This window comes from Colias eurytheme, chromosome 7, assembly GCF_061535395.1.
Source record: "Colias eurytheme isolate Ceu_HAF_F1 chromosome 7, ilColEury1 Martin Lab GWU primary, whole genome shotgun sequence".
Classification (NCBI taxonomy): Eukaryota; Metazoa; Arthropoda; class Insecta; order Lepidoptera; family Pieridae; genus Colias; species Colias eurytheme.
Window position 1 is genome coordinate 9,874,279 of NC_142986.1, and position 24,518 is coordinate 9,898,796.

At 33.6% G+C, this 24,518-nt stretch overlaps 1 protein-coding gene across 4 annotated transcripts in view; it reads right to left on the reverse strand.

Moving 5' to 3' along the window:
* The window catches only part of sdt (MAGUK p55 family member stardust), a 106,127-nt gene that overhangs the window by 63,582 nt on the left and 18,027 nt on the right, over positions 1–24,518 (reverse strand). Inside the window, exon 1 of one of the 4 annotated variants that reach the window (XM_090103652.1) lies at positions 5,469–5,730. The exons of the other annotated variants lie outside the window; for them this stretch is intronic. The gene's annotated coding sequence lies outside the window, so the exon portion shown is untranslated. Of the gene's footprint in view, positions 1–5,468; positions 5,731–24,518 lie in introns of those variants that run through there. 4 annotated transcript variants of the gene reach the window in all.

A 24,518-nucleotide genomic window follows, 5' to 3' on the forward strand; every position in this document is an offset into this window, starting at 1 on the left:
TGAAACCAATAGATAGGGCGACAGTTGCGTCGCGGGCTTGTCTCCGAACCCGCGGACAAAAAAGTCTCCCGGGTGTTGCGTCGCTACGTGCGCGCACTTTCATACTAGCCCATGGGCGGAGAGACAAAATAGTTGCGGAGACAAAATTGTTGCGGAGACAAAGTTGCTCGTGGGCGCTCGCTCTAAGAGCGAGCGCGCACGAGCAACTTAGTTGCCCGGCAACTATTTTGTCTCTGTCGCTGTCTCCTCGCAAAGTTTTGAACGATGCGCTCACGAAAGCGACAGCAACGCAACTTTTTCTTAAAAATTTTCTGCATTTATCAACATGGATTTCGAAGGAACGGTTGTGGTCTGTGCTCTTGTCCTGCATAGTTCCCATTCCCGTGGGATTTCCGGGATAAAACCTATCCTATGTGTTAATCCAAGTTACCCTCTATATGTGTGCTAAATTTCATTGTAATCGGTTCAGTAGTTTATGCGTGAAAACTGAAAACCATACATACCTACAAACCTTTCCTCTTTATAATATTAGTATAGATATGTAATCGTAATTGTAAAAAGTAAAGTAGTTTTTATTTAATACTTTTTAGTGTATTTTTCAACACGAATCAAACGAGCTCAACCTCGATAAAGTTGAGTCAATATATTACTAAGTTCCTATGGCCACCTTCCGATTCCATCATCAAATCAGCTCTATCTCATAATAATGTTTTATCGCTATCCAATTTACATGCGTATACAAAATTTCAGCTCAATCGGTTTCCTGGAAATGAATCAAAGTTACTTGCTACATTTCAATTAAGTCATCGAGACCAGACAAATATGCTCATAAAATAAAAACTACTGGGCTTATCCGAATAAAATTTATGGGACCAATTCCAAACCATTCCGCATCAAAAAAAAAAAAAGAATCACGTAAACCGGTTCAGAAACTTCGGAGTAATCGGTGTACATACATAAAAAAATATACCGGCCGAATTGATAACCTCCTCCTTTTTGCGAAGTCGGCTAAAAACTACTGTGTACGAGAATAAATACGTTGACATAAATACGTACTACTCGACCAAGCCAACTAGACGCTCGGGTGGAATGCGGCCTCCCCGCCCGCTTACCGCCTCAGGTACCGCGTTCGCCTTAGTACGGTTCGCAGCATCGACGCATTCGTACGTTTCGCATCGCTAGTTATTTCTGTACTTTTTATTATTAATCGTTAAAGCTTGTTGTTGACTGTTAAGTTTTTCGTTGTTATTTGTTTAAGTTTTTACTGTGTTGTTATTCATAGACAGCCCTCGAAATGGGGAAAAATAAGACTATTCATAGCGGAGAGCGAACAGTGATACAGTGAAACCTGGTTAAGTGAGACATCAAGGGACCTGTAATGTCGTTTCACTTATAGAGGTATTCCACTTACCCAGTGTCTCAGATATACAGGTATAAATAAATATCTGTCTCATTTACAGAGGGGTGATAACGATTGTAGCTTTCGTTTTGACATTTTTCAAATAAACATCTGTATGATAGTAAAGCGAAACTAAAACTGAAGGTAATTGAAGCTCAAAATTTGTACTTACGTACTTGGAATTACGTGTGGAATTTGTGGGTTGAATAAGAATGAGTAAACAAACAATGTTATCTCAGTTACAGAGGTTTATGTATATAAAATTTACTCGCTGTCTCAGTTATAGAGGTAACTATGATGATAAATCGAAAGAACAAATCCCAGATATAGAGGTTTACCTCGTCCCACTAACAGAGGTAATTCAGTGCCAAAGTGTTGGGTCCTTAGCATGAGTTCCAGTTATGGAGGTTTCCCACTTATCCAGGTCCCACTTAACCAAGTTTCACTGTATTATTAATATTTTTTTTTTGCTATCTGTACCCGAGACATGGGCGGGTGACGTCACAGTTGAAAAGGGTCTAGTTGGCTTGGTCGAGTAGTACTATCGCTACGCTGGTTACGCGGCAACTGGCCGGAGGCCGCCGACCGGCAACATTTTTGTCGCCGTGCGCGCACTTGCATTGAAACCAATAGATAGGGCGACAGTTGCGTCGCGGGCTTGTCTCCGAACCCGCGGACAAAAAAGTCTCCCGGGTGTTGCGTCGCTACGTGCGCGCACTTTCATACTAGCCCATGGGCGGAGAGACAAAATAGTTGCGGAGACAAAATAGTTGAGTTGCTCGTGCGCGCTCGCTCTAAGTCAAGAAACATAATAAACTACCTATCTGCTATTAAATATTGAAGATTATTATTATTCTCTAATTATACTACAATCCCTATACAGCTTTAGTGAATTTAAGAATTAATTTCATGATGTTCAATATTCAATGCAATTTGCACGCAATCCATATTTTTCCGACATAATATAGAATTATAAAATACAGCTAAAAATACATCTTTTCTACCTTTACAATGTTTTTATAAACTCATTCATTTTATAAATAAATCGGATTGAACTATGCAGGTTTATTTCATTCAATATCTCTGTAATAAAACAGTTTATTGAATGATGTTTTATAAATAACAATGTTAAAATAAACAATAACTAATTATTAATATTTTACAATTATCCTACGCTCTACAGGAAATTCATAATACTCAATCTACAATGCAATTACGCTCTAATTTCATATTCTCTATGAGTTCCTAAATCCTGACATGTACAATCTGCGAACAGTGATAAGCAGAAGCAAATGATAATTCTACCATTGTGTGATTGTGTCTGCGCTTTTGGAATTAGAAGCTAATCATTCCAAGCTAGCGAATAATCACACCATAATAGTGTAACCATAACTTCAAAGGATAGTTACTTCCGTAGCTAAAAGCTAATAATTATACAAAAGTTTTAAGGGAACTTATTTATTAAAAGTGACTTCATAAATTTGCTATAGTTCTACGAGACTATCTATTGATAGAACAATCTAAGAAAATACCACTTCATAGATTCTATTAAGAGGAGAATTTGCATTAATATTCTGAAACAGCCACACATACAATCAAAATGAAACTTTAGTATATGATTTATTGGGTCTTTTTCATTCCACGTACAAGACAGTTACGTAATTGTAATATTTTCGCTTGATTCATTTTTTTAACCGGTCTCTCAGTGCCAGAAGTTATGTTAGGGAGCCTCCTCTGAACTACCAATGGATATTTTGTTAATTATTAAAAGAAGAAGCATAAGAACTGCTTCTTTATCCAGAAGTATAAAATTGACAAGCTTCAAGTCACTCTGTTGTTGAGCATTTCCTACTTTAGAATCAAATAAATCTACTATCGCTCGAGGAGCATTTCTCTATTCAGAATCTAGTAAATCTATGGTACCTAGATTTACTTGAGTTTGTCAAGCATTTCTTTTTTAAAATCAAGTACCTAAATCTACAAAACTTTGTCAAGCATTTCTTACTTTGGAATGAAATAAATTATCTACTATCGCTCGAGGAGCATTTCTCTGTTCAGAATCAATCTATGGTACCTAGATTTACTTGAGTTTGTCAAGCATTTCATTTTAAATTCACGTAAATTTACAAAACTTTGTCAAGCATTTCTTTTTTAAAATCACGTAAATCTACCAAACTTTGTCGAGCATTTCTTTACCTAGAATCAAAGATATTATATTTCCTTGAGAATATTCGTCAAGTAGATGCTTGAAGTTAGTACCAATGTGGCTAGGTACATAGCGTATCGCTGATGATCGTTGACAAAGCACGTTGGTATGCGGTCTGTTGAAACGTGATAGGAGTGTAAATTACCAACGGCTGTTCACTATCTTAGTTTTATTGAGCTATTGCATAGCTTCTATCGCGGGCCTTGAGCGCGGGGACCGAATCGAGAAATTCCGTAACGAAAAAACCTCACGCTCCCCACTCCGACGGACACGGAGGTGTGGCTTGAACATGCTATGCAATAGCTTTACCGCGGCAGTCCCCGAGTGCCACACGTCTTTTTTTATTGAACAGATTGGCTATTTGCAGAATCAAAAGTCTTACTTTTCCGCATTGAAAGAGGGTGTATAAGAAATAACAAAAAATGTATTCGCAATAATTTAATAGGTTCTAAAGCTTAAAAACGGATAGTTCATCAACATTGATGTGAAACTACAAAGTAATAAAAGAATATCAGTAGTATGTGTTGAAATTTGAAGTAACCGTGGTAACTGGTAGCCAAGTGAAATTTATTGCTCAAATAATAAAATCGCCACCCAAAAGTAAACTTAGCTTCGCACAGGAAATAGGATAAAAATCAATCACATATCACAATTTTTACATTTTTATTCTTATTGTGTATTGAACTTCAAAGACATTGAATATTGAAAGTAATTGAAAGAAATTTTAATATTCTATTCCAGAATGTCCTAGAAACTTAAGAACAGTGTTGAAGCCAACATAATCCAATGAAGGACTAGAGAAACAGGAAAAGGAGGAAGCTTTTCAAATACACCGGCATTCCTTCCTCAATAACGGTACTGAACATAATGCAAATCTACACTACACGCCTTTTACCTTCAAACATGTGTCTTTCAAACTCTACCGTTAGGAAATTGCATGTGAACGCCTAGTGTGTACGCGGCCTAATTTAAATTAAAAAAGTAACAATAGTCTATGCCAGTTTACAAACAAAAGTACTTAGACTGAATGGCAGACCCAAAACAAGTATTACAGGTTTGGCCGGAAACGAGCGATTTGATCGCGTTGACGTCACATCCGCGTGCGTTGGAGCGAGATGCAAGATGCGGCTCTGTCATCAGCTGATTGCTAGTTTGAATAACGTATTTTTCGGATAATTACATTGTAAATTATTGGTCAATAATCAATGCCATTTTGGAATTTACTCTATAATTAATACTTAACATGTAAAAGCCCTCATACGTTAAATAATAACATACAACATACTACATAGTATTCGCTATAGGAAAAATATTGTGTATTTTACTTGGTATTGGGTAAGCGACGCAATTTTATCATCATTTGAATAAATATACAATTTATTGAGGCCTTAGAGTTAAAGTTATTTGGTTTCATTTTATATCCACACCAGACTTGATATTATATTACAAATGGGAACATCGATCTGTCTGTTTGTATCGTTTTCGCAGTTTTACAATAATTTTAATACGTAAATAAATACTTGTTTGTTTATTGTCTACTTTACATGTCATATCCCTATCATGAAGTCATCATCACCGCTCAGCCATAAACAATCTTTAAATACGCGAGCAAAGCCAAACGCAAAGCTAGTTAACTCATCTACATACGATACGTATTTCTAGTTCTCAATGTGTATGTACACTTTGGTTGTGAGTACGGCTTCTCAACTCCACCTCAAAATCAATAACAGGTGTAAGTAACAGCGTGATTGGCATAATTTAATTACCGAGTTAATTGGATATATACTGATAATTAAACCAAACAATAGTCGTCAGATGTTTACATGAATCATCGGTATAATTATACGCAGAACACCAACGTACCTTTGAATATGTCACAATTTATAAACCACTGAAAATAGAAAATATAACCACAGCTGAAACTTCAACAATAAAAACGTCCATTCAATTTAACACGTAGCGATTTACACTGGACTGCACTTCTCTGGATATTCAGAGCACTATTTAAAAAAAAGCACTTTCGGTTTCCCGCGCACTTAATTTCAGCCGTCACAGAATACGATTCCAGGCTGTCAATAATCCATTAAAAATAAAATAATTTAAATATCGAAGCGCGCGTAGTTTCCCGCGCGCGCGTACACAATGACAGGTACGACTGACTAATTGCCACAGATAACAAATTGATAAACAAACACGCGCCGATGGTTGGTGACGTGTGGCGCGAATGGGTGTGATTTATAAATACAAGAATTGAAGTGACGAGGAAAATCATCGCTGCATTATACCCTTCGATAAGTCATTAAAATTAAATTATCATTTTAACAGCGTTTTTTATAATTTACGTCTTTACACGACGAAATAAAGTATTGAAAACTAGCTTTCCGCCTGCGGCTTCGCCCGCGTTTTCAAAGAAAATCCCGCATAGTTCCCGTTCCTGTGGGATTTCCGGGATAAAACCTATCCTATGTGTTAATCCAAGTTACCCTTTATATGTGTGCTTAATGTCATTGTAATCGGTTCAGTAGTATTTGCGTGAAAGAGTAACAAACACACACACACACATCCTCACAAACTTTCGCATTTATAATACATATTAGTAGGATATTCATACCTCGTTAATAAGGGTGTTAGTTGAAAAATTAAAGTACCTATGACATTGAATTTTTCAATTCATGTTGAATTTTTCAATTTCCTTTTTATAATTCTTGAATGAAGCAAAGTAATATGCTCTTTCTAGAAACGCTATTTACTTAGCTCATATGAATGCTAAAATGAACAATATTTCTTCACAAACTTTCACTACTTTTACCGGATGTATGCGATTAATACCTGAAGACCAATTCTTGTGATAATTTTTACAAACATGTTCTTTAAACTATGTTAAATCGATTAGCAAGTATGTATATTAATATTAAAACCTCATTAATTAGGTACTTATTTATATATTAATTTATATCAACACGTTATGAAAAATACCCTATAGACAAAAGGACTTGTTTTATTTTTATTACATATTTATACGAAACATTCACTAAAACCTAGATACGTATTTCATTAGAATAAAATACAATTTAAAAATCTAACGCTCACTACGGTATTAGGAAATAGGAAGTAACTTTTTAGTAATCCATGATAATATGTTAAACTAGCTGCTCCGCGCGGTTTCACCCCCGTGGCTCCACTCCTGTTGCCCGTAGCGTGATGAAATATAGCCTATAACCTTCCTCGATAAATGGGCTATCTAACACCGAAAGAATTTTTCAAATCGGACCAGTAGTTCCCGAGATTAGTGCGTTCAAATAAACAAACAAACAAACTCTTCAGCTTTATAATATTATTATATTATATGTTAAATGTACTATAAAGTAATTAATGCAAATTCGTAATATTTGAAACAAATTAATTTTAATCAGTCTGGCAATATTTTTTTTGTTGCAAAAAAAAACATTAATAAAATGATCCATGCATGACCTAGACGATTTTTCTGGATAGGTAGGTATAGTTTATTTTGTTCCAACTACAAGGGAGTGTACGCAGTTTGCATTATTGACCCTCAAGGGACAGAAATCTCTACACACTAAAGTTAACAGCAACCCTCATAGTAATTACTGTTGGACATTATATCCCAGAATCTGGGCAGTTATGTAGCTGTTAACAAATTTTGTCACCTTATATGAGCATTTTAGTTTAAAACTGGTCAAAACGAGCGGATAATTGCAATCAACGATACAGTACCACATACTATATACAGGTTAAGCAACATAGAGTGCGGTCAGAAGATTGATGGGTGACCTGAACTATGAATTATGTTAGTGAACTTAGCAGATCATTTTTAGCAGATCAAAAAAAAAATGTGAGTTCTTATCGCGTGCAGTTGAGTTCTACAGTTCCTGATACTTTTTAGAAATAGTTCTGGCGTTTTTACCTTAAAAAACGACATTTGAAAAAATGATCTGCCAACTTCCCGTAGCAGATCATTTTTAGCAGATCAAAAAAAAATGTGAGTTCTTATCGCGTGCAGTTGAGTTCTACAGTTCCTGATACTTTTTAGAAATAGTTCTGGCGTTTTTACCTTAACAAACGACATTTGAAAAAACCCGACCTGGACCCGGCTTAACGTGATGCTAAGACGTAATGCTACGACGTGATGCTACGACGTGATGCTACGACGTGATGCTACGGCGTGATGCTACGCTGTGATGCTACGGCGTGATGCTACGGCGTAATGCTACGGCATGTGTTACGGCGTGATGCTACGCTGTGATGCTACGGCGTGATGCTACGGTGTGATGCTACGGCATGATGCTACGGCGTGATGCTACGGCATGATGCTACGGCAGGATGCTACGGCGTGATGCTACGGCATGGTGCTACGACGTGATGCTACGGCGTGATGCTACGGCGTAATGCTACGGCGTGATGCTACGGCATGATGCTACGGCGTGATGCTACGGCATGATGCTACGGCATGATGCTATGGCATGAAGCTACGGCATGATACTACGGCGTGATGCTACGGCGTGATGCTACGGCATGATGCTACGGCATGATGCTACGGCATGGTGCTACGGCGTGATGAATTATGACATAAATAAATTTTCTAGTGTTTCATTTTACGCGAGTATTTCTAAAAAGTATCAGGAACTGTAGAACTCAACTGCACGCGATAAGAACTCACATTTTTTTTTTGATCTGCTAAAAATGATCTGCTAAGTTCACTAACATCTATGAATTTCTATTTTATCCTTGTTACATTTACTTTACAATATCACTTTTTCACCATTAACAATATTTTAATGTTTTAAAAAACCTTGCACCACGCAGACTGGTAAGTATAGGTACCTACCTATTCATAGTTTTAATTAATTATTGACTTACCTTACAAGAAAAACAATTAAATAAACTAAAGATCAATATTCAACGCACTAACTAGACTTATTACACAATTTTTACTTACAAAAATTATTTATAGAAAACGAGAAGGTACTTTCAATTTTAGAGAGCAATTTTTTAGTCTGACTTTTAGTACGGTAATTAGGATCTTTAGCGTGACCTAGACTAATTGGTGCTGTCCATCGTTTAAGAGAATTACAAATAGGTAGCTTTTTGCATATTCTGATGTCAAGAAATGTCAACTTATTTATTAAAATTGATATTTTTTTTTTTGTTTTATGGCATTCAAATGCTTTATAAATATAAATTTATAAAGAATAGAAAAAATTCGATCACGAGGCGGGACTCGAACCCACATCCTTTCGCGCCATTTCGTCATTCGGATGGCGCGCGGTGTGTCCCTTAGACACATAAAACTGAAAGAATAGAATAAATTCGATTGCTCTGGCGGGTCACGAGTGGCTGAATTGGTCAGGCATCCGCCCCGGAATGGCGCGAAAGGATGTGGGTTCGAGTCCCGCCTCGTGATCGAATTTTTTCTATTCTTTATAAATTTAAACTTATTTATTATTTTAATATTGGTTGCCCTTTAAATATATCATATTCATATATCTACGGTAATATTCATAAATAACAACTAATCTTGCTTTGACATAAACATACCGAAAAAAATACAATACCTATTAGAATTAAGAATATTCACTCTACGTTTCTCTACGAATATCAATAGGTACTATATAACCTAATTCATTGACGAATACATCATCTGCCTCGAAACTAACATAATAAAATATAGGAAAGATTAGACATTTTTCTTTCATACTATTTACTCAGAAACTAAATGCTCGATTTCAAAAATTTCTTTACTATTAGAAAGCTACATCTTTACCAAGTAACATAGGGTATATTTTACCCGGCTCATACAGCTGTCAACCCGGGGCGAAACCGGGACAAGCAATAAAGCGTTTTCTAAACATCACATAGAAAAGAGCAGCCACAGAAAATCTCAAAACTTTAACTAACCACAACGGGACCTTTGCAAGGCTTCGCAACCCTGTTGTTGTTTTTAATTAAACATTTTCTCATTAAAACATGCTTTTATGTTGTTTTTTCGCCACATTGACATAAATGGACCAAGCGACCAGCGAGTACAACGCGAACGTTATCCGAAAGTATTATTTTTTCATGACCCCAAAACACATTGTTACTCAGGGCATCATATTTAATATTTATGTATGTTTTTGGATTTATTTATTCTACCAGAAGCTGTAAATGCTTGGAATGCTTTGAATGTTATAAACATCGTTATAATTTCCTAAGGTGTAGAAATGCCGTAAATTAATTGTAGTCGATTTCTTTATAATTCGAATATTTTAATGGTTTTCAAAAATAAAACAGTATTTTTGTAGTCCATGAGTGCATGGATATGCAAGAATTCTCCACTCAAAAAAGGTCCTATTTGATTGTTTAAATACAACACTGGCAAATTAACAACCTCGACACCAAGCTTATTAACAAAATAAATATTTTAAAATAATGTTCTAGACGTTCTCATATCTATTGTTGAAATCTGCCTGTACTATTGTTCAAATCTGTTAGCAATTAATAAAATCTCACCGTGAACACGACATAACGTACTTTCACAATTTATTCACCGGCCATTGTTTCTAGCACATTCTATTATATAATTCAAGATATAATTCGATAGTGATAACATTGACAATGGTTTTGTAGGGTTTTGTCATAGAAATCTTAATAACAAGACACTAGAAGTCGTAAGCGTGCGTGACCTTGTCGCCACTCAGGTGATTTGCACATCACCAGTGCATTCGTCACTGTTCAGTTGCTCTGGAGACGTATGAGTGTATACATGGTGTGTTTCAGCAATTCCCATTGCGGAAATTCTTCCACAAGTTGTAATTATACTTATAAAGGAATAATATTTCATCGGAAAATATATTTTTTTAGAAATAATGCCGTTTTTCCTTAAAATTATAGAATATTGACAAGTATTGCGAGTGTCACCATAGTAATCGAAATAACAATGAATGACACAGTCGACCATTCTTATTATCACGTTTGTTCGTATTGGAGCAAAAAGTCTCATATACTTAGGGATGTTATTCTAAAATAAACCGTAAATTCGTGCGTTAGGATACATATTCAAAAGCTTAATTTAATAGATAGTTAGTTTTCACTAAAATCAAGCTGTCCAATAAAAGGCATAGTTTACTTGTGTGTACTGTTTAGCTTTCGGTTTGAATGTGTTGATTTTGGCGACAGCGGTTTTCATACGAATTATGACATTATAGCCCTTCTATGTGTCTTGTTATTTAGATTTCTATGGGTTTTGTAGATAATTAAATGAAAGGAAAGGTTTTTGAAATAAAAGAAATATCCCTGCGTCGAAAGCGATAAATTCTATAACATCTAATTTATTATTTAACTATCAGTGAAGGGGATAAACAAACTTATAAATATAATTTACCTGCCGAATAGTATGAATAATGAAAAAGAAAATCTCATAATTGGTAATACCTAATAAAAATAATTTAATTCAAGAGATAAATTACATCTAATCCATCACATGCCATATTGATTAAAATCTATATGAAAAGGTAACAACAAAATATCCATACTAATATTATAAATGCGAAAGTAACTCTGTCTGTCTGTCTGTTACTCAATCACGCCTAAACTACTGAACCAATTTGCATGAAATTTGGTATGGAGATATTTTGATACCCGAGAAAGGTCAAAGGACATAGGCTACCTTTTATTGCGAAATATGTACCACGGGCGAAGCCGGGGCGGACCGCTAGTACCTAATAATTTTAACGACACCTCAGATATTAAATACCGTTATTTCCAAGTTATTTCACTCCTGTATTTTTAGATCTATGAATTATTCATAAATATTATACAAATATCGGAACAAATCAGCAATTTGGAGTATTCGTAACGGCCATTTAAATGTAATTGTGAAATAAACAATCACCGCTACTTCCTATTTAGTTATGTCATTTCTTTCCCAAAACATTTTTAAGTACAAATGTTAAATATCATGAGAAATATTAAAACTTGCTTCAGATGAATACCGTATAGAAGTCAGTTGTGCTTAATCAATTTTTCAATTAAGTAACGCTTCTATTAATACAGATATAGAAGTCTAGATTTGTTACAATATTTAAATAATGAATATGGAAAAATATCTTCAAAAATATTTTTATGCAGTAACTAGTAAGTATTAGTTTCTTACAGACATCAATGCAGACATTAGATACCGGAATGTATTTTATATTATTATGACGATTTAAAAGCTCTTCCAAACAAGTCTAGTTGGATGAACATTTATTTATATATAACTTATGAACATAAGTTTAAGTATAACGTATTCCTTCTTAAATTAGACTTTAATAAATCATTTCATCATTTTCATATTCCTTTCTCCTACAATACTTTAGAAAAAATCTTATCTCAGTACAATTTTGTCACACTCTTTTTAAGACAACATTGCATACAGAATTGTAGTCTTTTTACACGTCTGGTTATTTCGCCCTACTAACCCGATCCAATAGAAAACTAAAGCCACAATTCTTGGATGTTTTTATTCACTGTATTCACTAGAACATCTCAGACGCTTAGCACCAGAACAATCACACATTGTTACACAGCACAATACGATTTCAATGGCACGCCATTGACGGCACACCCTGTGGGTGCGTCGTGGGAAGATTGGAGAATGAGCGTGGAAAACGCAGCGTTTTAACCGCCTCTTTTATAGGAGAATGCATAATTTACGTTTATAGCAGGACTGTGTGTAATTTTTACCAAGATTACCATGACTAGTCAGTGTGGACAGTGGATGAGGTCGGAGCCGGTTTACTGGTCGAGTATATGGAGTAGTTCATCCGCGACCTGGCATTAGTTGCCAAGTCTACATACACATTACACATTTCCATACTAGAATATACTATATTCTAGCAAAATTCGATCGTCATTCAAACTTTTTTCCACTGCACGTATCGCGATGAAACATACATATTTTGATAAATATATATTTTAATTCGGAATTATGATATATAAATGTGATACGCAGAGACTAGAGGTAACTCTGAAATACGTAAAATACGACCCACGAACGAACGACTCCGAACAGTTTATAATTTATTTACATGAAGTTCTTATTTTTATTTAACACTTATAAACTTTAATTTGCAGCGTTAAACCAGCCTTAACTATCACAAATGGTAATAATTCACAAAAAAATGTGACGATGAGTGAAATGTTCTGCACTGGTTTCAACTAATTACCATTGGTAGCTGTGTGACGACTTTCAAACGTGAATATGACGAATGATTATAATAAATTTGCGCTCTCAAACCAGTGACCTACAATAGCGGGTTTTGATACTGAATATGTATTATTTTTTTGTTCAATATACGTATAGATATCGTAATTTATCACTACATAGCATAAGTCGCTGTGAATGAATGAATGAATGAAAAATGCTTTATTACATTGAAAATACATAAATACATATATAACAAAGACAAGATACAGAAACAGCAAGGGCGGCCTTATCGCTAGGTAGTGATCTCTACCAGGCAAACCAACGCTGTGGTTCTCGGTCCGTACCTATATATGCTTGAATATTTAAAACTACGCAACGGATTTTGATGCAGGTTTTTTTTTAATAGATAGTGATTCAAGAGGAAGGTTTTATAGTATATAATTTATTAGGTTTTAGACAAAGCGGGTGAAGCCGCAGGCAGCTAGTAGATTATAAAAGTTTGTTACATTACTTCTATTTTATTTAATTTACGATATGGAATTTAAATAAATATAGGGAAATTATTCAAATTGTTACAATTAACATGGTAATGTTTTGGCGTTGTGACTGCCGAAAGTTGGTTCAAGTTAACTTTGCCACAATTAATCAAAGAAAGTCGTTTTACTTATAAATTACACGCAGCTTGCGTTTAAACGTTTTTAGCTTAAGTTAAATTGTTAACAGATATTAATTGGAGCTGTCCTTATAACTTGACATTCTTGACACTTTGTTTTTCTTTACGAATATTTGAATATTTCCAACTATAAGAAAACCGAACGAAAGTTAGGAAAATAACTTGATATTCCATGTGCTATAAAATATTTTATGAAATATGGATTTCACATTTTGATAAGAAGTTCTTATTAAGAACTAAGTAAATCTATGTTTTATAAAAAATGTACTTACAAGAAAATTTCTTGAAAATTCCACCTAAGTAAATAGACATGCAGGAATACGTACCTATTGCAATGTTACTAAAGATTCACTATGATATAAAATATATAATTTTAAATATGTTGTTTCCGATAAAAAATCTTAACCATCCAATTTAATAAAAAGTTAAAACATCCTCATAACACAAAAAGCCAAACAAAATACCAATTTAACAAGCTATTTAAAATATCTCACAGAGAAAATCCACAGTTAAAGTTCAATACGGGTATGTGGAAACAACATATTTTACAGAACTCAGACTGATAATGAGCTGGGTGAATATTTTGGACTTTCCCTACTGAAGTAAAAATATCGCCACAGAAAATATATAATACTGCAGTAGTAGGTACTATCTATCCATAGACATACTTATTTATAAAATATTCTTATGACCGATTGTTAATTAAAATTCTTTTTAGATTATATACTGTCTGTTTGAAGACAATTTAACTGAGACATTTATGAATTTACATGTTGCAGTTCAAGAAACTTGAGGTGTTATGGAAAAACATTTATTAATAGATATTATTTTGTCTGTTTATTCAATATTAAATGTTAAACTTTTAACTAATATTTCAAATAGAGAGAGCAGATGCTTTATAAACCTGTCTGTTTTTGTATAAAATAGGTAGATACAATTTTAAGTTATGACACTAAATAGCTATCCTTTAGACGAAGTGCATTAAGTATCATATTTATCAACAGTAATTAGTTGAGTCACGGCTATAATTACCGGCATTGTTATATAATCAGCGAATAGGAACAATAACAACGTGATTGCGGTCTCCTCTTCTGTTTTCATGTTTCATTCTTAATCTAGGGCTGCCACTTATAGATAATAATTAAAATAAAATAAATCTGCATAGATTGTTTGTTCGTTTTTATTTAAAAAAAAGAACAAAAATTCTATAGGCATAGAACCAGATGGAAATTATTTTCCAATATATTCTAGGGCTGGCATAAAAAAATCATTATAGTAGCATATTTTTAAATGGCTGCCGAGTGAGTGAGTGAGTACGGCCTGACTTCACAGTTCACACTTACTTCACATATTGCAACCATGCTTGTTAAAATACATTAAGACGATACACAAAAAAAAATCCACTGCTTGGCGGGCGGAGTCTAATAGCTCGCTATCGCGAACGCGGGTGTGCGCGAAGTAATTCTTGCAAACTCGCCGCGCTGCCGCTGGCCGACTCGGGACAAACATGTATGGAGTCGTCATACAGTTATAATATTGTTATACATTTATTCAATTGTTGATTTATTGGTTTTATTTTCTTGCTTATAAACAAATAATCTTCTTTCCAACAACTACTTAGACATTATTAATAATTATTATTATTTCGTAATGTTTACTTTATTACAAAATAATACAGGTTATAAATAATCTTTAAAATAACAAAAAATATTGTTAGGGGAGAGCGGGGATGAAAGTCACATTTTTAACTTTTTTTATGTAACTTCCAAAATACGTTGTTTAGGAATGATATTTGTATACCAAAAGATAGTGTAATTATTCTGTTACAAAATAAATAAACGTATTTTTGTGTAATATTATCAGTTGTAGAAATATTTTGTATTTTCACTCTAAAGAAAAATGTGACTTATAACCCCGGGTCAGGCATGGTTGTCACAATGCCTAGGGTAGGTAGTCACGTACTAAATAACAGGCAATTTATAAATAGAAAGTCACACTTTGGTCTTATAATTTTACGGAATAATTTTTAATTAAGAACTCTTAACCAAATGAAACCGTGTCTACGGTCTTTATTTCAGTCTGAATATTAATCAATCACAATTTTAGCAAACAATAATAATCGTGAGTCAATATAGAGTCATCAAGGGCAGATGGACTTCCAGCAGGTTTGTTAGGGTGATTTTCCGGTGTTGATTGAAAATTTACGGCTAAAACAAACAACCTCAAAACGCAATTAAAGTCATCTCGCATACAGGGAGCTGGTTGATAGGTGACAACCAGCCCCCGAAAATTTGTGACAACGAGCCCCATAACACGTTTTATGAAAATAAAATTGAAAATAAATTCCGATCAATGAATATCTAAAAAACTATACTACGATATTATAAAACACATTTCATCATCATCAAATGAACTGAAAGATTATTACTGTAAAACAAGAACGTATAATTACGAGGTTCGACACAGCAGCACAAAAATTTACTTTTGCTGTGCGAAAACAATAAACACGTGTGAGGCCCTCACGGCAGATCGGAGCGGTCTGACGCGAAGTTGGGACAGCGTTTTCACTGTATCGCTCTTGCCACGCTGTTCAACAGACTTATTCGATAGTTCAGTTTTGTGTTAAGACCGCTGTGACAAACAACCCGTGAGACAACCAAACCCGGTCTCCCCTACTCTGAAAAAATGAAATGGTAATCAATAACGCGGACTACTGAATTGATTTAGATAGAATTTGATGCTGACGTAGATATTACATCATGCCCAGAAATGAAAGGTACTATTTCTGAAAGAAGTTATAAATATAAACCCTAATTCTTCTCAGTCAAAGTCAAGAGTGGAAGATATCACTAATACAGTAAAACTGATGCGAAACTTTGGATGTTAATTTGTATATTTTTTTGTTAGTTGTTACTTAATCACGTCAAGACTACATTACCAATTTTGATAAAATATAGCTAATTGCCTGGATTTACACATAGGATACTTTTTATCCGAACTGAACACTTCTGTGGGATAAAACAGGATTCACGATATAACCTAATTCCAAGCGGGCAAAGCCGCGGTCGGAATGATATTTTTTTAAATAGAAAAATTGTTTAAAAAAAACACAAAATATATTGACGCATGTATTTATTTTTTGCACTCTATTATAATTGTAATTATTCATTACAAATAATCAAAATAAAATAGCCAGAACAAAGTTAGGCCCTGGTAGGGTAGGTAGGCAGGTACAGCAATGTGAGACGAACACTGGCTTATTTATACCAATAATAATGTTTTATAAACATTAAATTAAGTTTACAACAAAAATACATAATATTAGCTAATGTGAAAACGAATCAACCAATCATCCCACAACAATGAAATGTGCACACAAATATTCATCCAAATCGGTTCATGTGATTAGGAGGAGTGACTGCAGCGCCATCTTCCGGGCCCAATTGTGTTTCCTGATCACCCAGGAACTCAATTTAATATACTCACACAAAATTTTTCGAAATTAAAACTCACATTACTATGTAAATATGAATATTTAAAACCTGTTTTAGTACTAAGCAATTTCCCGCACAGGTGTAGTAAGTATAAATGAAATAAATATCAACATCAAATTCTTTATACAACATACTTATCTACCACCTACTAAGAAATGTAATTCTTGAAATTTTTTCGTATTTTTTTTAAATATAATACTACTCCAATGAGCTCCTGTTCCATATCACGTCCGCCATACTTCCACTAAGTTCACCATGATTTTTTATTTCTTTGCACTTTGTTGCTTTTTGCTAAAAATGGAATCATGCGATAAAACCAGTAGAACGTTGATAACATACATTTTTGACTGAATAAAGGTACTTACGAAGGAGTGGGTTCACATTGTGAACAATCAGTGGGTTTATTTTCCTTCTGGATTCCGGATTTCAGAAAAATTATCTATGCTATAAATGAAAAAAATCTTACACATTCGTTATGTACTTAAAACAGGGGTACATATCAAACATCGTCTATAATACAATTATCATCAAATTTAAAATAAAACCAACTTCTTCATTAATTTGTTCCAATTGTAAGCATTCTTTTTTCTCCAACCTTTATGTTTCTTCTTATTTTCTTTATTGTCCCCATTTGTCTCATTTTGTCTTATCGTGTTGTCACCCTTTTTTACGATTGCGCGAGCGACACAAGTTCCCCGTGTGACGGCCGTAGCGGGAATGACTCGTGCAGCGATCGGGGTAGGAAGGTACAGGGCGGCTCTCGCTATATTGGCTGGTCGCGCGCTAATTTCAAGTATTTCTTGTTTATTTCAAAACCATCGCATATTTCAAAATTCTAAATCGGTAGACGTATAGGTTGTATATTTTATAGTTAATATCCAAAAAGTCGTAACTTTACGTTTGTTATTTTGAAGATGCCAGAGATTATAAAAAAATAACAATGAGAACTTTGTATTTTTTTTCTATCGAGAAAATATCATGGAATCATGTTTCTAAAACGGTAGACGTATTGTGTTACTATTGAACTTTCTTGTCAAGAATTTTCATCACGACAACTTTAATAATATAAAAATTACGAAGGTTTGAAAAGGGCCGTAAATGTTAGAAAAATTAATTCATCACCTTAAGCTACCGCGTACATCTGTCATTACTGATCAGAATAGTTCTCAAGAAACTTACTTGTGACAGCCCTACTCGTGATTACAGCGATATACTTTGAGTTTGATATTATTAGCTCATGATTCTCAGCCTATTAACGTCAGATTAGTTTTATAAAATTTTTTTGCTATAATGCTTTGATAAATAATGAATTAGTTTATATTGTACGTACCTTTATTGGAAGAAGCATTGTTTTTTTGTAACAAAACCATGGATATTAAAAGCAACATAATCATTTTGTAATATTTTTTTAAGACTTTACTATAATCAAGCATCACGGTCAATGATTTTTGACCTTTTTTGACGTGTTTTCCACGGGTTTTGATAGACATACATACATATAAATACGTAAGGAAATTTTTAGATGATAATTTACTAAACAAGTACAATGGTATGAATCATTTATGATTTTAGACACTTAAATTTTACATATTTATATTTGAATTTATGTTTAGCTGCAATTAAAAACAAATGACAAAATTAAAATTGTATAACATTTTAAATACTTTTTCGATGCATTAAGATAGTTAAATGTCCATTATTGCGATATAACAAGCAAACATTTTTATATTTCCTCTAAATCTTATATATAAAATTCTCGTGTCACAATGTTAGTCTGCATACTCCTCCGAAACGGGTGGACCGATTCTCATGAAATTTTCTGTGCATATCGGGTAAGTCTGATAATCGGCCAACATCTATTTTTCGTATGTACCACGGGCGAAGCCGGGGCGGACCGCTAGTCTTATATATAAAATTCTCGTGTCACAATGTTAGTCTGCATACTCCTCCGAAACGGGTGGACCGATTCTCATGAAATTTTCTGTGCATATCGGGTAAGTCTGAGAATCGGCCAACATCTATTTTTCATATGTACCACGGGCGAAGCCGGGGCGCGGCGGACCGCTAGTTATATTATAAATGTTTACATAGAAAAGATATTAATTTCTCAATAAACTATTAACACAGCACGTGTAAACGATAAACGTCATCCAATGAAACTAATCCTTTGTAAATATTGACTTTAACAAAGTGAAGCGGCCATTTTCTCATTTATAATGCTAACAAAGTAAAATTGTACTTTGTGGATTAACTGATTGTTACTTTCAAATGGATTAGTTTCTATTAGAGCTATTACGCACTGTCGACCAGTCGCCGGCGACTGTGACTTACTAATTTACTATAGTTTAAATAGGGGCTTGCGCACAGTCGTCAGTCGTCCAGGAGTAAGTCCAGTCGCCGGCGACTGGTCGACAGTGCGTAATAGCTCTTAAATCGGTTGATTGTAAAGCAATAAAACTGATGGAATGAATATTGTGAATATGTTATTATTTTTACTTTTTGTATGGAAGGCCTTTGTTACAACTTACAATATTAGTAGGACACAAAGTCAAATGTTTTAAGTTAAATGTTTTAGCCTTAGCCTAAATGTACCTGCTTAGTACCTTCTATTCTTATTAAGTAGCAAAATTTATAATATTTCATTATGACTTTTACACACTTTCATTAGCTTCCCTACCTTGTATGAAACAAACTCCTTTAGAATCGATTTTGACCAAATTTTAACAGACACACAGGAAAAATTTAACTCAAATATTTTATTTTATAAATAACATATTTAAACGGACATGTTTAATTCAAACTTTTTAATTAATTTATACTTTTATGCCTGATTTTTTTAATCTTTACATCACTATCATTTTACGCGCACTGACATAAAATCACCATAATATTTTATGTTTATGAGAATTTCTCAGATATATCAAGATGTCGTATCCCATGACATGTGAAGCTCTCCGCTTACCGGCCACCTGACACCGTCTGCTGGCTATATTATATTACTGGATTGCTACTAACCGTCGACGATATTATGTCGTGACGATGTGTCGTGATGATGTCGTTACGATATTTTGAATAACGGACGTGTAGTATGTTTAGAGAACATAGGTGCCTAATGATTACAATACAGTACAATATACGAATATTATAAATCGCTTATAAAATACATAAATTATGCCTGACTTTCACTTTCGTTAAAAATTTAAGCTATGCTTGAAATTTATATAAAAAACAATAAAAACACCTTTTGATGTTCCGTGACGAAGACTTTTTTCCCAACTACGCTGGGGGAGTCACGATCTCACCTCAGTAATCGAATTTATTCTACTCTTTCTATTTATAATGATTTTAAGGGAATACGTATATAACACGGCCTTGAAAATGATATTACAAACAGATATTTTAAAATAGTTTGTCTAATGTAACTACCGTAAAATTTGGCTCTCTGCGTTCGAAAGTTTTTAGAAATTTGTCAAATTTTGTTTCTACACTTTATGTTACTGATACTGTATATATAGAAGGTGCTAAAAAAGTCGTCAATAATTTAAACAAACAGTAAATAAAAAACACGTCAATGAATCCCAGATCACGTTTTTAAGAAAATACTTTAAAGCCAGTAACTTACCTACAAAAACTATAAGTACCATCCATAAACTACAAAATGCAATTATAATTACGTTCACAACTTACTCAGCTTAAAAGCTTAAAGTTATTTTAGCCCAGTTTACAGGCATGCGATAAGCTTTTGTTTGCTGCATTATCGTGTAAACGAACTTTAATCTGTTAAGGAATTTTAGTCACGGGAATGCGTCCTGGTTACGATTTTCTACTAAAATATTATGTAGGTATGTATATGTTCGTTTGTTTGGATAAGGCAGGAACCACTAATTTGATAAATATATATATTATATAAGTGTTGTGTAAGACTGTTTAATATCTATCGAAAAAAAGTTTTAGGCAATATACCTGTTAAAGCAATATCATTATTTGATCAATATGAGTGTCATCAATGAACAATATAAAAAATGGTAAAAAAACACGTCATCCCCATCATTGTTAAAACAGACATAAAAAATGTTTAAAACATTCCCACCAATCACAAGAAACACTTCTAAAAATACTCATCCTTTACTTAAAGCACTAACCCCCACAAAAACCCATAAACATCAAAGCAATTCACAAGACATAATCGCAAATATACCAGGAAGCATATTCTCACGGCACCAACAATGCGCATGGGCATACCAAACGCACAAAAACCATCCAAAAACGTCAAAAACTCAAAGTTAAACGCTCGCCGCACTAATCGAAGGTAATTCCCGAAAAGGCAGGTAAAATGTATGACGTCACGACTTAGACATCTTTTGGAGATGCCAGTTATCGTAAAAAAAGGCTACAATGGGTTTATTTGGAGATTACTGCGTTTGTTTATATGATTGTGTGTATGAATCGATACATAGTGGACTGTATATAAAATAATAAATATTGCAGACTAGCGGTCCGCCCCGGCTTCGCCCGTGGTACATATTTCGCAATAAAAGGTAGCCTATGTTCTTTCTCAGGGTCTAAAGATTGTCTGTGCCAAATTTCATCAAAATCGGTCCAGTAGTTTATGCGTGAAAACCATACATACATACATACATACATACATACAAACCTTTCCTCTTTATAATATTAGTATAGATATGTATCAACTGTGCTAATATCGTCAGTAAATTTTCAAATGAATATCATACAAGTAATTATTTTCAACAACAGTGGAAGTATTAGGTAAAATAATAAGATAGGATAAAGCTTAATTAAATGACTGGATGCAAAACAATACAATTGAATGTTTCCGCGCTCTGATCAAGACCTTGGCTTGACTGAGACTGAAAGGAAAAGATTACCTTCCTGTCTTGGTTTTAGAAAATAAACAATTAATATTCACATACACACGAATATTATAAAATTTTGTGTAGGTATATAAAAAACTCAGGACAAACTCAACAATATCGAAACTCAGGACTAAGTCGAATCAAACGATATCTAAAGGCAAAAATAAACATATGCCACGAATTGAGAACCTTCTCTCTTTACAAATATACGTTTAAAAATCAAATTACCTATTTAAAAAATGCTAAACGACATTCACTCATAAAACTTCCTTCTGACACATAAAATACACTATACACTTTTGCACATTCTCTCAAAACATCTCAAGTGCACAAAAAATGCATTAGTATACAATACGGGTAATATTTCAAGTCCTTAAGTATGAACACAATGATCATCAACACATGTTCAAGTCAAGGCACTTGACATTCTTATTTCTTACCCTAATTGAGGATAGCAAAAAATATTAAAAACTTTCCATAGGGATCACTTTTTGTACGAATTACGTTTTTGTAGTAGGTATCGATGTTAGTGAGTTGTGTAGTATTGTTTCTTCTATTATTGTTATGTAGAATCTAAATAACACGCTGATGTTAACGTATCAATAAAAAAATTCTAAGTTAGTGAAATATAAATTGAAAAATAGTTAAAGATAGTTCAACAACCTGAAAATTTAATTCCGGCGTAATAAGTAAATAAAAATAAAATAAGGAATGAAAAACCATATGAAAAAAAATTCACACAGTAGGTATCTAACTTGAACCTTCAAAGCCGCAGGCGAAACTAGTAATAAAATAAACTTATAATTGAAAATTGAAAAATAACACTCACTTCTGGATGGATCCAAAAATAATCGCACTTGAAATTACACTAAAAACAAAAAAGACTCCCACACAAACCAGTTTGAGACAAACGAACTTAACCTCGGTTATAACTGGTAAGTCATTACAAAACCCGTGACTCATCAATTGTACTTAATAAATAATAATTACTTACTTTTATCATAGATATCGCATATTGTTATTTTATCGTGGATACCTTCTACTGATGAAGTGTTTACGTTACATACGACATACTGTGTAACTGACAACTGTAGCATCGAATATCTGCTAAATAGGTAGATGAAGTTTTTTAGTGCTTTTTCCCTTGATAACTTTTTGTAAAACATTATTTTACCATTTGGTGGAGAAATCGTCACCAAGATAAGATCTTTTTATTTTTTATTCTGATAGTTGGTACCTACGGGTCGGTACAGTTCATATAATTACTAATTTAAATTTAACTTGCACTAAAAATCAAGATCTGGTAACAAAATACGTTAAGATTTACGACGCATCATCCAGTGTCTAAAAAGATAACTTATCTAATGCCATCAGTCATTACTCATTACCATTCCAAGGTGCTCATGAATTTTATAATACGTTTTAGGGTTCTGTCAGTTTATGTTTAAAATTTTAAATCTAAACAGAAAGATACGTAGGTAGGAACTCTAACAGCTCGGAAAAAACCAACGTAGGTATTATTATAAGCAAATAATTCCAAAAAAACTAGACAAAAAAAGATAAAAGGTTTTTTTTTATGGTAGGATATCTAGACAGTCTAGTATGTACATATTGAGGTACGATTTATGCAAAAAGCCAATCATACAAATCTAAGAAAAGCTTTTTTCGAAATGACAACTCAAAAATTTTTTAAAACTCCTGTAAAAAAAGTAAAAATAATACAAATCATAGGAATCTTCAAAGCACAAGCAGAACTAATCTACGTATACCAGATTTAAGTATATTTTAATGCGTGTCTTCTGACATTTAATGTGATTACCAGCTTATGTTCCATTCTTCAAATTCTTTAGATAATTTATACTTTCATAACTTTAAGGTTAAAACTTATTCATATTTTGTTACGTACGGTAATAAAAGCCTAACAGCCGTACAAATAAACGAGTTATAACATTTTATGCAAAGAATAAACTAAGAATAAGGAAAAATCATACAAATAAACACGAAATAAATGTAACCTAGTATAACTTCGTAATAAGTATTCATACTAATGCTATTCCGTCCGTAAGTCAAACGTCAGCAAAATGACAGCACCAAGGCTTAACCGTAGACAATTTCAATGTTTTTCATAATTTTGTGAATGAATTGCGACGTTGCCGCTTCGCGCCTATTGCATAGCGTGAGCATAGATACATCGACGTTATTCCAAATTTATTTGTAAGAAATTATGACATCCTTATTCTTTATTTATTCTTATCATATCTATGCATTGCATAAGGTTTGAATAAGCAAGTTTTTATTTGTACGGCTGTTAGAGATTTTAGATTGAGTATTTATTAAAGGCTTTTAGTAGTAAATCTTCTTAGATTCCAATCAACGTGTGTCAAGATATAATACCGTCGTCTAGCTTATGTAGGTATTAAATATACAAATATAGATTAAAGATTTGAAACCATTCATCATAGATTGTATTTCATTGACTTTAAAATCGCAAGAACTCTTCATTTTCTCACAATGTAGGTACGTAAATACGTAGTTGATGCAATTTGCTTAACAAACTCAGCAAGCCAGCTGGACAAGCATTCGAAAACGTTCATCCAGAAAACTGAAATTCAGTAAATTGAATTGTTTGCACAGCGAGTTAATATGAATCTTATTGCTACGTCACAAGTACTACAATGCTAAAAC